Raw genomic sequence first — 15,474 nt, 5'->3', positions numbered from 1 at the left:
AATTAAGAGACCGGATTTGTCCAGGCAAGAGGGGTGCCTAACACCTTCCCCGATTGTAACCATAACCCTTACCTAGATATCTGTGAGGGCTATGCCTTCAACAAACAGAGCAAAATATAAGGTTATAGGCCCACACCAAAAGAACCCTTTCGTTACTGTTCTTCCAATGAAAGTCGAGTATCACTATTCTTTTCATTGGAAGAATAGGCACGGGTCCTAGGCCCTAACCTAGGTGGCGACTCTGAGTTTCTCTTTCTTGCAAAGTTAAGACCCCAGTCCTGAGTCCGCAAGAAACGCAGATAAAATAAATACTCCCAGAAAACCCGATGTGGTGATCCCCTGCAGTCCTACGCGCGAGGGAAAAAACTGGCTCCCACAGATACTGTCAGCTTCCCCCCATTCGATCCCCTTTTCCCCACAGCAAAGCCTCGAACTACACTGACCTGATCCCAATCATTCTTTGGGGTATGTAAGCAATCAGAAAACTTTTGGTTCCGTCCCATTTGGCGAAGCATTACTATCCAATTTGTTTCCCCGCAGAAAGCCTCGAACTATGTGGACCTGATCCCAACCTTTTCTTGGGGTACGTAGGCGACCTGATCATCTCAGGCTCAGTCACCGTTGGCAAAACCGACAAACCTTTTTCTCGGAATCTCCAAAAATTCTTCTCAATGTCCAGACCAAGAAGATCTTGAGATTCGCTAGGTTGAAAACCTGAAAGGGCGACTTTGGCAAAAATTAGGGTCATCGTGCCTATAGAAACAAAAACCTGAAACATGTTTCTAGCAAAACTCAAGGTACAAACGATCCGTTAAGTTGAAAATCCGCAAAGGACAACTTAATTGTTGGCAAGGCATACCTTTGAAAATATCGAGCAAAGCACTCTTTGACCTGAAACAAAGTGCATTAATACTTCAAACAATCTGAAGGGTATTTGGACCATGATTGAAAAACCAGGGGTAGGAAAGACTGTCCATGGACAAAAATGTTCAAACTCATCTATCTAGGTTCGACTTACCTAAAATAAAACAAAAAAAATTATTTTAATAAAATTGAGTCTCCTTCCTTTTCTCCCTACATGGGAATCCAGAAAAGAAAAAGCTCCTTTTCCCAGCTAAATCGTTACCCAGCAAAAGTAATCATACGTTGAAGGAAAACACAGCGGGTTTCTCTTCTGTTTCGAAGAATCAAGATCTAGCTCAGTACTCCGTGTACAGGACAAGAATGTTCAGAAAATATAACTTCACAATCAAGGACGCTCAGAATGTGCCTTTCTTTCATTCCAATGAAATTGTTGTTCTTGTTTCTTACCTTGTATTAACTTTCTCTTGTCTATGGGAATAAAGACACTAGGGGCATTTTGTATTATTAGTCATAGAAATATGACAAATAACACAAAATGCTTGATCAAATCATTAAGGAAACCATGCAAGGGGCATTTTGCATTATTAGCCTTCACTAATAATGCAAAATGCTAAAAAATAAGTTGTTCAAAGAACTAAACCAAGGGCATTTTGTATAAATATCTGCCTAGAATAAGCGTCTATTTACACAAAATATACTTTATTTCAAATACAACAACACAAAACAACTGTAGATAAAAGCAAACAAACAAAAATTGATCCATATATCAAATATATGTCTGATCAATCCAAAAAGATAAATACATCTCATTCCCCAACAGGGGGAATCAGAAAGAGAAATAAAAGATCACTACTCAGCCGGAGGGTCTGTCGGACCCTGCTCCTGAGGATCCTGGACAGCGTCTGGGGTGGATGATGGGTCTGCTTTGGGCTAGGAGATGGAAGACTCCCATGGCTCTCGAGATCCCTCAACATGAATCTCATCTAAAAGGCGCTCCAGCGAGCCGATTGTCATCACCATCCCAATGTCAAGAAGATCACGGACCGAGTCTAGGTCCACTCCAGTAGCAGCAGCTGCCCTGTCGGCAGAAGCAACATTTGGCCCTGAAGGATGAGGGGCGAACATGCCTTTGGGACCTGTCCCGATCCTCACTCTATTCGCCGGAGGGGCGTTCTTCTCATCGGCCTCTTACCTCGACAACGGTCAGGCGAGGTAGTGTCCTCAGCCTCTAGGTCCTCAGCTGCTGCCATGTAGTCCTCGTCGGATGTGTCATCTCTGTCGTCGGTGCTGCCTCTGCCCTCTAGTACTGGCATCGTCGGCCTATACACTTCCTCCTGCACCTAAAAGTATGTTAGAATATCAAAGATATATCAAAGCATATATGCAGAATTTCAATTCAATTCAAAGACAGAAATAAACTTTCATACATGTCTGGCTGAAGGACCCTCCTCTGTCCCTCACCCCTGCTTCAAGGCCTCGTTCTCCTGCTGAAGTGTCAGGATAATCTGGCTGTCATCCTGTCAAGCGCGCTTCAGTGCAGAGATCCTTGACTCTCGCTCCCTGAGAGCCTCAGCCTGCTGGGCGACTAGGAGCTTCAGGCTCCCCACCAGAAGTAGCATATCGTTCGCCTGACGGTGAGGAAGATACAATACCAAGAGAAATCAAATCAGATATGTAGAAAATTTTAAAATATTGAATTAAATGCATAAATAAATTCACTTACCTAAAGGAAACTCCCTGGAATCGGATATCCGCATGCCTCTAATGGTCAGGTCAGAAAGATCTCCCTCGTCCCCCTCCTGTCGGAGATCGGGACAGTCTAGCCTGGCACTGGATAATACTCTGGAAGAGAGGATGGGCCAGCCTCTAGTGAAGACGGAGGAGGAGCTCGTCTGCTCGATCCTCGAACTGTGGATCGCGGCGGAATCGGAGGGTGATGCGCCGGCCTAACTGGGGAAGAAGACCTAGAAGAAGACGCCTCCATCGGCGCCTTTCCCCTACTGCGAGTATGAGGTCTCTCCCTCTTTGCTTTGCTTGCTGGGGCAGGAGCAGGCTCTCTGATCCATGGACCGCCTCTCACACTGGAGGCCGTGGCCCTAATGGCCTCATCAAAAGAAGCGCCCTCATCATAAGGTTCCCTTGCGAAAGCAAGAGCCTCAGGGGAAACCTCTGCCTCATGATCCTCCTGTAGAAGACAGGATGATTCGGATCAACATTTGAAATTCAGTAACGATCAAATCAAAACTGAAAGAAAACGGAAAGGTAAAGAAGAATACCTGTCATGAGGTCAATGGACCCATCAGCTCTACGGAGGCCCAAGCTCTGTAATCCCTAGGCTGGAGGTGGCAATCAGGGATATCAAATCCTCGTGTCTGCAGGATCTCTAGCTGAGCTGGATTTACCCAATCCAGAATCCTCAAACTTCCGAGGGGAGGAGGAGGTATCCCCTGTCTCTCATGCCCAAGCGCCTGTTGTGCTATCCTGTCCGGCAGATAAACGGCAACACCCAAGTGACAGTGGAATGATGTTGTCCCCCGAGAGAGGTATCTAGTAAGCTCATACTCTCTCCTCATAACCTCCTGGTGATCATCTAGAGGTCTCCACCGGACCTGTCAAGACACAGGCCATGTGTCAAAGACATGAATATAATTCAAAGCAAAAGAGTGCAATATTGAAAATGAAACCAATTTGAAGTACTCACAACGTCAAGCTGAGTCCGATCAATGGCTCAGCGAACCTGGTCCCCCGAGTAGATAGGGCGTGACCCTGACTGCCCTACTATCCAATGTCTCTATGCTAGAAAATAAACCCTGTCTGGCTCCCTAGGCACAGGGGCAAGAAGACCAAAGCACTCATAGGCCCATGCCTCTACAAGAGTCATCAAAATCAAAGCAAAATTGCTTAAACAATTCATATCATAAACAATGAATTAAAAACCAAAGCAGAACAAATTCAGAATTGAAAAGATAAGGGTAAGAAGCGTACCGCCCAGATGTACTAATGCCCAAACATGGACTTTGTCGCTCCTCGCGACAGTACGTCCATCTCTCTGATCAGGAAGGCGTATGCTACTCCTCCCCAATCGTAGTCCGTCAGTCGGTTGATATGGCGAACTATGCTCAAAAAGTCCCTGCGGACTTGTAGACACCCTCATTTTGCTCCGCTTTAATCAACAAAGAAGTCAGTGTTTTTCTATCGGTTTTCTAGTGTCTCTCCTTTCCGCGTCCGTCTCTTACATTTTTAAATCTTTTCGGTCATTTCCTTCATGTTTTGCGTTTTCCTGCTAAGTGTTGAGAGGGATTATTCACAAGAATCTAAACTAGAAAGAATTTGGGACCCATTTGGTGGGCCCGCATTGAACCTTTTGATTTGATTTGGATCAAGCAAATGTGCCCACATTATTTTTAATGAAAAGAATGAGTTTTGAATTTATTTGGATTTAATAAGCAAAACCGACTTCCATGGCGGGGATAATGTCTTTCGGCCAATTTAGCATGGGCCCATAATTTTCATAATTCAAGCTTAAGGTGGCGCCCCATCAATTAGACGGTTCGGATCGCCCTATTGAAATGATTTAGGTGAGCAACTAATTTACGCTACGAACCATCAATTGAACGGTGTGGATTATCCCATGATACACGTCCAGCATTTTTTTGGGGTGTTGCTATTAATGCAAACAAATCACAACGTGTGTTGCTCTATGCATGGATCAAGACATTGCACATGCATGGTAAGAAAGAGAGAATGAAATATATTATTTAATAATAAGGTTTGTGTTGTTGCTTTATCTGGAAGGTATGGTGAAAAGGGAATGTACCCATGAGTGTATACATGCGTGCATGGAAGAATGAGAGAGGTATACATTAATAAATTAGAAAGTGGTGTTTTTTTGTGGGAACTTCTCATATTCCTTTTTATTAGAAAACAGCCCATGTTAGAAATATACTCATTCTTACATTTTAGAAAGGATCCAACGTTTGGAAAAGCCTCCCTCTCCTGATATTATTGAAAAAGGTAAGCCAACACTCTCTTTCTTTTTGTTAAAGAAAAAAAATAATGCAAGTAGCTCTTTATTCTTGGCAAGGAAGAGGGCAAGCAGCTCTAGGGATGATTGGACAACACCTTAGATCTTTGGGGCTAGGGGGCTTTACAATTTGGGAGCTCAACTCTTTCCCAAGCCGAAAAAAAAAGGAACCGACGCTCATTTTTTTTTTAAGAAGGAAAAAGATTCATGTGTATAAAAAAAAGGCTACTCATGGGAGACTGCAGGGGACTGAGGGATTAAACAGAAGCATCTCACGTTAAGGAGGGGAGATTCCTAAAAATATATTCTTGAAGCAGCCTCTCTCTCACTCCTTGTCGAATTATCCTTGCTGCAAAATTCCTTGGCCTGATCTCTTTATACTTTCAATCCTTGAAGCGAATCTTGGGCCTAAAAACCCTTAGTAGCCTAATCCCTTTTCCTCCTTCAATTCTTGGGGCTTTTATGTTGTTTGGAGTTGGGATCCTCTTGTGGTCGAATCTCCAATTCTTGTGATTGAACCCCTTTGAAACCCAGAATCTTTGAGAACGAATTATAGTATGGTCAAATTCATTTTCTTTTATCATTGGTTGAATCCTCTATAAGTCCAGGTATGTCTTTTTTTTTTTAATTAATTTCTATTTGTACGTTTAAATTTTGCAGGATAGTGCCTCTTTGAAATTCTTAATCATATGTTCTTGTTTCTTTTTCTTATTTAATTAAAATCTAATTACGATTACATAATTAGGAATTAGGAGGAAGTTTTGGATCCTTGAACTCTAAGAATTTTGGGTTCTTTTAGGACAAAACCATGAAACCTACTTTAAAATTAATTCTCAAGATAAAAAAAAAAGAATAAAATGTAAAACCTAATGTTATTCACAATCCAATTCGAAAACACATAAAATCCACCAACAAATCCTCTTTGGAAATTAAAATCCACCAACAAACAACAACTTGAATTACAAATTCCATTCCCAAAACAGCCCCTAGAGTATATTTTCCACTCCCAAACAGCTGTTAGCATATAAAATCCAATTTTAACAATATCCCATTCGAGCCTCTTTTGATATCAACACCCCTTCCCTTTCCAAATTTATAAACAAAATAACCCCTCTCAACTTGATAGTCACAACCCCTTCTCAGTTGAAAAAGATAAGAAATGATAATCACCACTTTCTATTTTGATAGTCAAACTTGATAGTCACAACCCTTCTCAACTTGGTAGTCACCTATGTTCCCAAGTGGTAATCACAGCCCATTAATAACAAAAAATCAAGAAATAAAAGACAAAACGTGGTGGTATCAATATCATTCCCGCTATAGTGCTGGTTGCTCGTCTTGTGACAAGATTTTGAGCATTTAAACCACAGATTTACAAAAAATGGTAAACTACAAAGTTGCAGCCCTTTGAAATATATTTCCAACGCATATTCGTACGTTAATTTGGCAAAGTGGTTAAAGAGTTATGACAGTTTTAGTGGGCTGGATTTGCTAAATCTTTAAATGGTTAAGGTTTTGTCGAATTTGTGCAGTTGTCAAAACATTTTTGTGTTAATATCATTCTCTAAACCAAAATTAAAGGACATTAATTTAAAATATACCCAACCTAAAAGTCACAAATCTAAAATTTCCCCATGTAAAAAACCATCGCTCTAAATCCGTTAAAAGCCATTAACCAAAAGACCACTAAAAATCTCAAGTGAAACTAAAACCTTCTAAATAAACAACTTTAAAAGCTACCAAACAATCTTCAGATAATAAAAAGCTTCAAGAAAACTCATAAAAGTCTCAACAAGCCCAGAAGAATTCAAAATTCCTAAGAGCTTTTGGATTCAAAATTCCTTAGGAACCTTTAGGGCCCCTTAGGAACACTTACGTCATGTCGTGTCCTATGTTTTAGAGAGTCCTAGAGTTAGGAGTCCAGCCTCATCACGGCCGTTTGCTATGGATAGCAACCGTGCCATAGATCTAGTTACACTAGTTACCCCACTTTTCCCATAGGACTGGCCTAGTTACCTAGGATGGTTAACCTGCATTAGTCTAAGGGACGTCTTGCACTTAGCTAGGACCATATAGCATCTTAGATGAAGTCTTAGGATAATAAAATCTTCAACTTGAACTAAATAATTTCTCTTAAGCTGTTAAAACAGTCAATCCAGTCTAGATCGGTGTCCTAGATGAGTTAGGCATAAGTAGCTTAGTTCAGGTACACCAAACTACGTCGACTCTGATCCCAGTGAGGCTTGGGTACGTAGGCATCTTGGATGCTTGATGGCATATCAATCACGAGTCGGCCCCACACACAAATGGTGGGGTTTTGTATATTAGTTTTTTTTTATAAATTCTTAATTAAAATATGTAGGATTTCCCTCAAATTAGCATTTTAGGAGAACTTTCACTTAGATTGAATTCAAACAAATTAAGAAAATCAAGATACACATTTAGGAATTGCATTGAAATTAGATCTTAGGATGCATGTCATATAGTTCGCACATTAATATAGAGTTAAATAAGCCATTTAAAAGAAATTCAAAAGAGTTAACTTTTGGAATTAAAGACCGATTATCGGGCAGGAATGGTGCATGTGGTGGTAACTCCCCATACCTTCCATTCTCGTAACCAGGTAACGAGTCTAGATTTCTGGTCAATTATGAGTCCTAGATCCATTATCTAGGTGGCGACTCTGTCACTCTCTTTTGCGTGGAATTCGGATTGCCTTAGTGATCCAAAGTTCACGGAAAAGACGAATTAAATAACATCTTGCTAGGCTTGGAGGCTTACCCCTGCCCTTATGGGTACTGGGTTGCACGTTTGTTTGCACCATATGGCTTGGTTGCTGCCTGCTTGGTTGGGTAATTAAAATAATTAATAAAAAACACACGCCAACCGAGGTACGAGAGACCAAGAGAGAGTGTAGCGCATCGCGCGCTCGCGACCCTCTCGCGGTATCGGGTCCCACATGACTGTATTCCCTGTCCCACTAAACAGGGTATGTCCCAAAAGGGACATCACAATGCTCATTGCCAGCTGGCGATAGTATCTCTCATCTGGCTCAGTTGGCCTCTCTGGCCAATGATCTAATCGAGCCATCCGTAGCCTCGGTGAGGACGCATGTGGAGGCTCCCCGGGCCGGTCCGGTGGATCATGCTCTGGCACTCCCATAGCCTCTATGAAGTCCTCCTCCGTAACGGGAGTCAGCTCAATGGGAATCCCTCAATCCGAAGCCCTGTCAGTGCTGAAAAAGCCACAGGAGTCATCCCGACCTCCCCGATCAAAAAAATGGAAAGTGTGGGTCGTATCCCACTAGCGCTCAGCTAGAGCCATGACAAATCTTGTCCCCACGCCCTCTGAATCCAGGTCAATAACTATGTGAAGCCCTGACCTCTCATAAATCCGGGCTCAGACGTGCAAATTCTCCCATCTCGCACGGATATCTCTTAATGACTCTCTCGTGGTCATATCAGGAAGAGCCTGTGCAAAATGATAAGAGGACAATAAAGAACAATACTACGTAAATGGGAGTAAATTTCAAAGCTAAAAGCTATCCTAAAATTCTAGGAATCATAAAAAGAAGTCCAAAGGACATACCTCTCTGGCACGGAAATGCCTTGAAAGGTGTACTGTGGTACGGATAAGAAGCGTACCTTGATATCAAGGAGCGTGATCCTTCTCCTCATCCCCAGAGGACTCTCTCACCGCATCCATCCTCCCTCGTAAGTGGGGTCGTCTCGCCATAGTGGCTGAGAACAACAGAAATCTCAAAAACACAGAAAAGGCGTGAAAAAGAACCAAAATCTCAGAGCAAAAATGAACTAGAACGAGTTGAAAATGACGAAAATTAACGTCGTACGGATATTTATATCCGTATGAAGGAATGGCCAAAAGTGCCATTTTCGCCCCCTGCGTAATTGGGGGAATATTCCCCCAGTTTCGTCATTTTTATCCCCCGTTTCGGCCTGTTTCGTTGTTGTTTCGTCCACTGATTCTCGAAATCTTTCAACGATGAATTAGTCAACTCTTTTGAGCGTTTCTCGAAGCTTCCGAGTATATTTGTTTAGTCTCACATCCCCACAATATCAGATTATCCAAAGCCTTCGAATACCAAAGATTGGTAAATCTATTCTCGTCGAATCTGTAGGCAGTCAATGCCATTCGAAATAATTTCTTTAGCGGAACGTTGGAGGTAATCCAATACCTCCTACATCATCCCCGGCAGAGGACAATCACTCCAAAGGAGTCTCCCATCATGTCAAAGTTGATCCAAGGCACGAGGTTGCCTTAACTTCTCTCCAGCTGAGTGTATCAACATTCACTCACCAATGGAACTATTCCAAGGCAATTTATTGTCATCCGAAGCCTTTCCAGTAGAGTCCAGTGTACTCTCCATTAAGTAGAAGGTCACTCAGAGACTCAATAGCATGCTCACCATTGTGACATGCACCCAAAAGATTGGTAAACCCTGGTTTATCTCTCGCAAAATCAAATACCAAAGTCCTTCTCCCCAGTAGAGTCAAGGCATACAAATGTCTTTAGGTGTTCCCTGAATGAGGACCCTTGCCTGTACAATCCTCCTGTCAACGGATTTGTCAAAACTCGGTCGAACACGACCAATTCCGACATTGTTGGCAGATATTTTTTAACGTGGTTTTTTTTTGTAAATTTAGTTGTGTGGTTGTCTTTTGAAGATTCCCCATGAACTTCATAAGAAGTTCACTTCTGGTTTGTAATTGGGTCTATAAGGAGTCATAGATCTCAAATGTAAGCATCGATTGCCCAGTCCAGCAATCAAGTGTGAAGACAAGTCATGTGTGAGTAGTAATATAGTGAGTTTGAAGGTGTGGGCTCTGGTTTGTAGATCTACGATGTGCTGTCACTGAGCCTCCAACCCATGTGAATCAACCGTGATTTGAGTAATATCAATGTGGTATGATTCCTAGACTATTCCCTATTCATGTTCCTATTTTGTTATTGTTAAATTATTATTCTGTTTAATTTTATTTGTAAGCACAATCTTTGTTTTAGGTCTTTAAACAAATTGCTATCATGATAGTAGTCTAGCAGAGACCTAGAAAAGGAGCACGCGTAGTAGGACGATGAATATAGCCTCAAGAAGGTTCACGCAATAGCCTCAAAAGGATGATTTCTTATGTCTATAGTCTATTTCAGATGATCGATTAATTGGTAAATGGATATCAATATTTCGAATAGTGCCAGCGGATAAAGAGTCAACTACCATAACAGGAATCAAATTTATTTTTTTTGAGAATTGGCAATTTGATTCATTAAAAAAATACAATAATTACAAATAGAGTATAGAGTGAGCCAACAAAAATATGATACAAAGTATCATATTTATATAAGAAAGTGAATTTATAGTAAATCTATAATATATACTAATCATTGTCTACAATAGGAACCTTCAGTTTATAATATTCTTATGTCACCATTTCCATCACCTTTTCTACAAGAGAATTATACTTTTAGCATATTTAAATTTGAAGAAAATGAAAGAAGTTGGGAATGAAGAAGAGAGGATATCTGGGCTGATTTTCAGTGGTTTCTCAACAAAACAACATCAAGAAAATGAGGGTCGAATTCTTCTACAGTACATTTTCATTTTTTGTTAACTATTTCTCGGTTGTCCCCACGCCGATTTCCTCTTCATTGCTTCCTTCCATTTAGGAATGCCTTGGGCTTCTTCAAGAAATGCTGGTTAGGTAATACTGACCTTTTCAACTGATATCTCTACATAAACCACATCTGTAGACTCTGAACTTTTTGAGCTTTTCTCTTTGGGATCACCTCCTTTTGAGGTTCTTCGATGGCTCACCATTTGCAACTCATTTTTTATGAGGTGGGCCCCCACAATTTTAATGCCATGCATAGTGTGGGCCAAAAATACTATTGTGTACACATACATGGGATTCTCTAGGGACCATCAGAGAAGGCATTTCGTGGAAGGACAACAAGTAGCTTAGATAAACAACCAACCAACGACGGTGGACAATAAGTCGCCTAGATAAAAAACCAACCAACGATTGTGACCAGCACATCGCCTGGAGAAACAACCAACCAACGACTGCGGACAGCACGTTGGTTGGAGAAACAATCAACCAGTGATGACAGACGCCACATCACTTGGAGAAACAACCAACCAACGACGATGGACAACATGTCGCATGGAGAAACAACCAACCAACGACAATGGATAGCACGTCGTCTGGAGAAACAAGGCCAAAAGCAATGCTACCGACGAGCATATAGCTTCAGAAAATGACAAGGTGGACTGCAACACAATCCACAACAAGCACGAGGAATGTGTAAAACTACGCAAAGCAACTACACACGTGTAGAAGCACCAACAAGGTGGATTGCAACATAAACCACTACCACCACAATGAATGTATAAAACTACACAAAGTAACTACACACACATGTGAAGCACCAACGAACAAGACTCGTAAAGCGAGTCCACCAACAACACCAAGCATCGAAGGAACAAACCAACAATGCAAAGAAGCAACTAACCAGCCAATGAACCACCAACTAGAAGGCTATACTACATCAGCTAGGAGTCGCCTCCATATTGCTGAATGCCTTCAACTTGCATCGAAAAGAATAACTTCAAGGCACAGAGAGAGTAGGGTTAGGGCCACACTAAGGACAGAGAGAGTTAGGATACGGGGTAGGGTTTGGGCTACACAAAGGACAGATAGAGAGAGAGCGAGTTAGGGTACGAAGTTAGGGTTACAGGGTGGTGCGAGGGGAGGAGACAAGGGAGGGTGGCCAGAAAAGATGGAGAGATGGTGGCTGGATAATATGGAGATGTCAGGATGCAATGAAGATGAGATGGTGAGAGAGAGTTTCCTCTTCCTTTCTGAAATCCCAATAGGCAACCCAAGAGGGGGGTGAATTAGTTGTCTTATAAAGATTTTGTCATTTTTAAAAAATTTTCAAGATTATTTAGTTTTCAAAAGCTTAAGTGAATATTCTCTCTTAGACCTTTTGACAAACACTTGTTAGGTGACTTTTGAAAACCCTAGTTGATTATTTCCTTTTTAATCTTTTTATCAAAATACTTGGTGGATGATTAAAGATTACAAATATAATGCAAATCCCACAACAAGATAGAGGAATAAGATGAATGGTTTCTTTTAGGCCTTTTTACCAAACACTTGGTGGAACCCTAATTGATCTACTCTCTTTAGTTCTTTTGACAAACACTTTGTGGATGGTTCATGCATGTAAAACAAAATAAAGAACAAACACCACAACAAGATAATGTAAAATGAGAGAAAGAGAGAGAGAGAACATACACACTAGAATTTTAGAGATTGCACGCAAGATTTATAGTGGTTCGGCCTTCAAACCTAAGACCTACGTCCACTATTCTTGAGGTCGCACTTAAGGATATCCACTATTCGAAGACCACACAATGCCCGGCTTCAAGAGGTGCATGTTACAGGTATTGCCTTCATACCAGACTGAGGAAATGCCCACTTGGGGCTTTCGCATGTCGGCGTCAGAGAGTCCGACGCCGGCAAGGATTGCCTGAGAACCGCCCTGGGATTTGGGTTCTGTGACTTGGGAACTGTATTTGTTGAGTTTTTTTAGAAGGTGAGAAGGAGAGTTTTGTGATTCGGGTTATGTGATTTGAGTTTGTTGGGTTTGGGATTTGGGTTGTGTGGATACATCGGAGAGAGAAGCGCGGAGGGAGAATGGCCGTGGGGGAAGGAGAGATTTGGGTGTGGATGGGCTATGAAGAGGGAGGCCTGCATGTGGCTGAAAATAGGGAAAATGGTGGGGGGGGGGGGGGGGGGGGTGGGGGGGGGTGGGGGGGGGATTTCAAGTTTTTTATTTTCTTTCTAGCTAGATGGTTGTTTTTATATGCTTGAAGGCCCTGGTTGGATTTCCTCTTGCGGATTTTAAGAGGATCTTAACTGATCGAATATCAGGTTGAAGAGGAGTTGGGCTTGTTTAGGGTTTTGCTAACAGAAGCTAAGCCCTGCTGGGGTTTTTTATACACAAAAATAAAGAGTCTTCGACTTCGCCTTATTCGCAAAACCAGTAGCTTGAGACAGGTGACAAAAGGTCTTGAGGTCAATTTCTGATATATTCGCACCCCGATAGGATTATTCGCACCTGTTACCGTGAATTGACGTTAAAAATCATAAAAGTCAGCCTCAATTCACATTAACAGGGTGTGAATCATCCTACAGTGGGTGCGAATTTATAATTACCAAAACATTTTACTCCCCAAAACATCATTAGAAAATACTAGTATTCACTCACTTATTTGAGAAATGATAAAAACAGTTGTACAGTCGAGTATTTTTCTGTAAGATGATCCAAGCCGTCCATCTGATACACTGTGCCCCAAAAATCAGTTTGGATCATCTATGGTGTAAGGCGTATAGTAGTTTTTCGAAAAAAGCTGGACTATACAGGCTTACACCGTATAAGATCTCAACGCTAACCCAACCCTACCGAAACCCTACTCCCTCCATATTTTATCATGATTTTATTGCAAATTTCTGGGTTTTTTTTTTTGGCCCCCGGTTAATGAAATTACCCACTACTCCATTCCTCCTAGTTTGAAACATACATGTTAGTGACTCACTGGAGCCTTAATAATGAAAAATAACATACATGAAATAATAATATCCATGTAATATACATGATGGGACAGGTGGCTCTGAACCAACGGAACTGATCATCTCCCACCTGGCTTGGACATGACCATCCAAACTAATCTGGAAGGGTGCTTGGTCCAAAATATTTTATTCATAAGGATTACAGCAAAAGGAAGAATACAGCACTCTTACAATGGATTTAATTAAATAACAACAAATAACTAATCAAGCACTTTATTTTAAATTAATAAAGTGGATATTCTTTAATAAAGTAGCCATTTTGAGAGCATTCCTTTATTATCTACATGGTTTCTGTTAAGCCTATCTAGTCCACCCTGACCATATCAATACATATAAACACGAAATATATAGTTGAGATTTTCTGACAACAAGAAATATGAAGTTACAAAATCTTGCTCATAAATAAGTGAAAGACAAAATCTGCAATACCACATTATTGTTCTGACCTATCTATTCAAGCCTTAGATTGCTGAGGTTTGGGTGGTTACAGCAAGAAATCTCTTGGGTCAGTGACAAAACCAGTCAAGGCCGACGCTGCCGCAGTGTAGGGGGAAGCTAGATAAATTTGTCCTTCTTTGTTCCCCATTCGACCAGGGAAGTTTCGGTTTGTTGTAGACACACACACCTACACAGTACAGTTGTTAAGAGGCTTAAATCGAACAAACGGAGTGGTAAATTACTTCAAGTGGAAACAATATCTGAAAATGCAGCAATAAATAGCGATAATTTAGGCGGGTTAATGGAGTTGATAGAGTAAGGCCAATTCGATATTTAAATTATCTTTCGGCCAATCAATCTTTGCATAGACTGCATCAGTCTGAAACATGGGATTCTAAAAGGGTTTTCAAGATGGGCAAAGACTATGAAATTGTCACGTAAACAGATTAAAAGATGAGAAAGAAGTATGTGCATTTGAGTAGAATGACCTGCCTGTGGTTCATTCATACGTGCATAGGTGTCTCGCGGCCCACCTGAACAGGCTCCACAACTAGGGCTTGTTGGAACATCACAGCCGGCTTCTTCGAATATCTGAGAGCAAGTCTTACCACCAGAACCTGGAACTGGAAGGGCATATAAGTCCATCCAAACCTGTGGATAAGAATGCCTGCTATTAAATTGTCATCCAAAATCCAAACTGTTACTCAAATAATAAAGTGAATAGTAGAAAAGAGAACTTACTAACCTTTTGGGTAGCAGGGACAAGAAAGTTGGCACTTTGACGTTTTTGCCCTGCTAAAAAACAAAGCAGCCTTAAACCTAATGAATCAATGATAGCAGAACTATAATGCATCTCAGTTCAGAAGAGTTGACCAGGACAGTATGCCACAGAATCTTATGACTATAGGCCAAGTGCAGTGCAGAATACATAAAATGAAGCTTTATTAAGAGAATTATCTTCATCTAAATGAAATGAAATCCATTCTGTTGATGAGAAAAAAACAAGAATATGCAACTATAACGACCTACATAGGAATCGGCACTGAAACACATACAGTAAATTAACCATTTTTAAAAAAATACAAACACAGCAAATTAACAATCTAACAGTTTATTAAAAATAGAGGTATGAATACAAAGATTGTCGCTTGAGTATAATATATATGGGATTTGCTAGCGTCCATCACAAAAGGCATTTCGCGGATGGTCTGTTGCATCTGACAGCGGCCACACAGGCTCACTTTTTAGCAGATTTGTCTTCACTCACGAGGTGGCTGCTGTCAACTCAGTAACCTTCCTCTTTTTACTTACAAACCTTAGCTAACCCAAAATTGGATAACCTTCCTCTTTTTACTTACCACCTATTTTGCTGCAGGCGTGCACAAACTTTGCTGACATGCACAAACTTGGGGTCATACGGGTCTAAATAATCTTGTCATCTCAGTAATCAGTTCTCATCACAACTTGGTCCCACTTTTCATTTCAATATGAAGT

The 15,474-nt window shown here is 41.1% G+C and overlaps 1 long non-coding RNA gene across 3 annotated transcripts; it reads right to left on the bottom strand.

The window, feature by feature from the left end:
- Positions 1–1,598: 1,598 nt before the first annotated feature.
- LOC143856392 (uncharacterized) lies at positions 1,599–12,676 on the bottom strand. Of its 3 annotated transcripts, none has more exons than XR_013238184.1 (7): positions 12,205–12,676; positions 3,850–4,147; positions 3,566–3,732; positions 3,141–3,473; positions 2,588–3,049; positions 2,292–2,492; positions 1,599–2,198 (listed from the first exon to the last, which is right to left on the bottom strand). It is a non-coding gene; the product is annotated as an uncharacterized LOC143856392 (long non-coding RNA). The 3 variants fall into 3 exon arrangements; XR_013238183.1 differs by having other exon boundaries at positions 3,850–4,144; positions 12,205–12,675; XR_013238182.1 differs by lacking the exon at positions 12,205–12,676 and having other exon boundaries at positions 3,850–7,403.
- Between the last annotated feature and the right edge of the window lie 2,798 nt (positions 12,677–15,474).

The sequence above is a fragment of the Tasmannia lanceolata genome, unplaced genomic scaffold (genome assembly GCF_043159265.1).
Source record: "Tasmannia lanceolata isolate RefF3 unplaced genomic scaffold, GAP_Taslan_0.1 ptg000023l, whole genome shotgun sequence".
Classification (NCBI taxonomy): Eukaryota; Viridiplantae; Streptophyta; class Magnoliopsida; order Canellales; family Winteraceae; genus Tasmannia; species Tasmannia lanceolata.
Note: the sequence above shows the minus strand (reverse complement) of the source record. Positions and strands in the feature narration are given on the sequence as shown.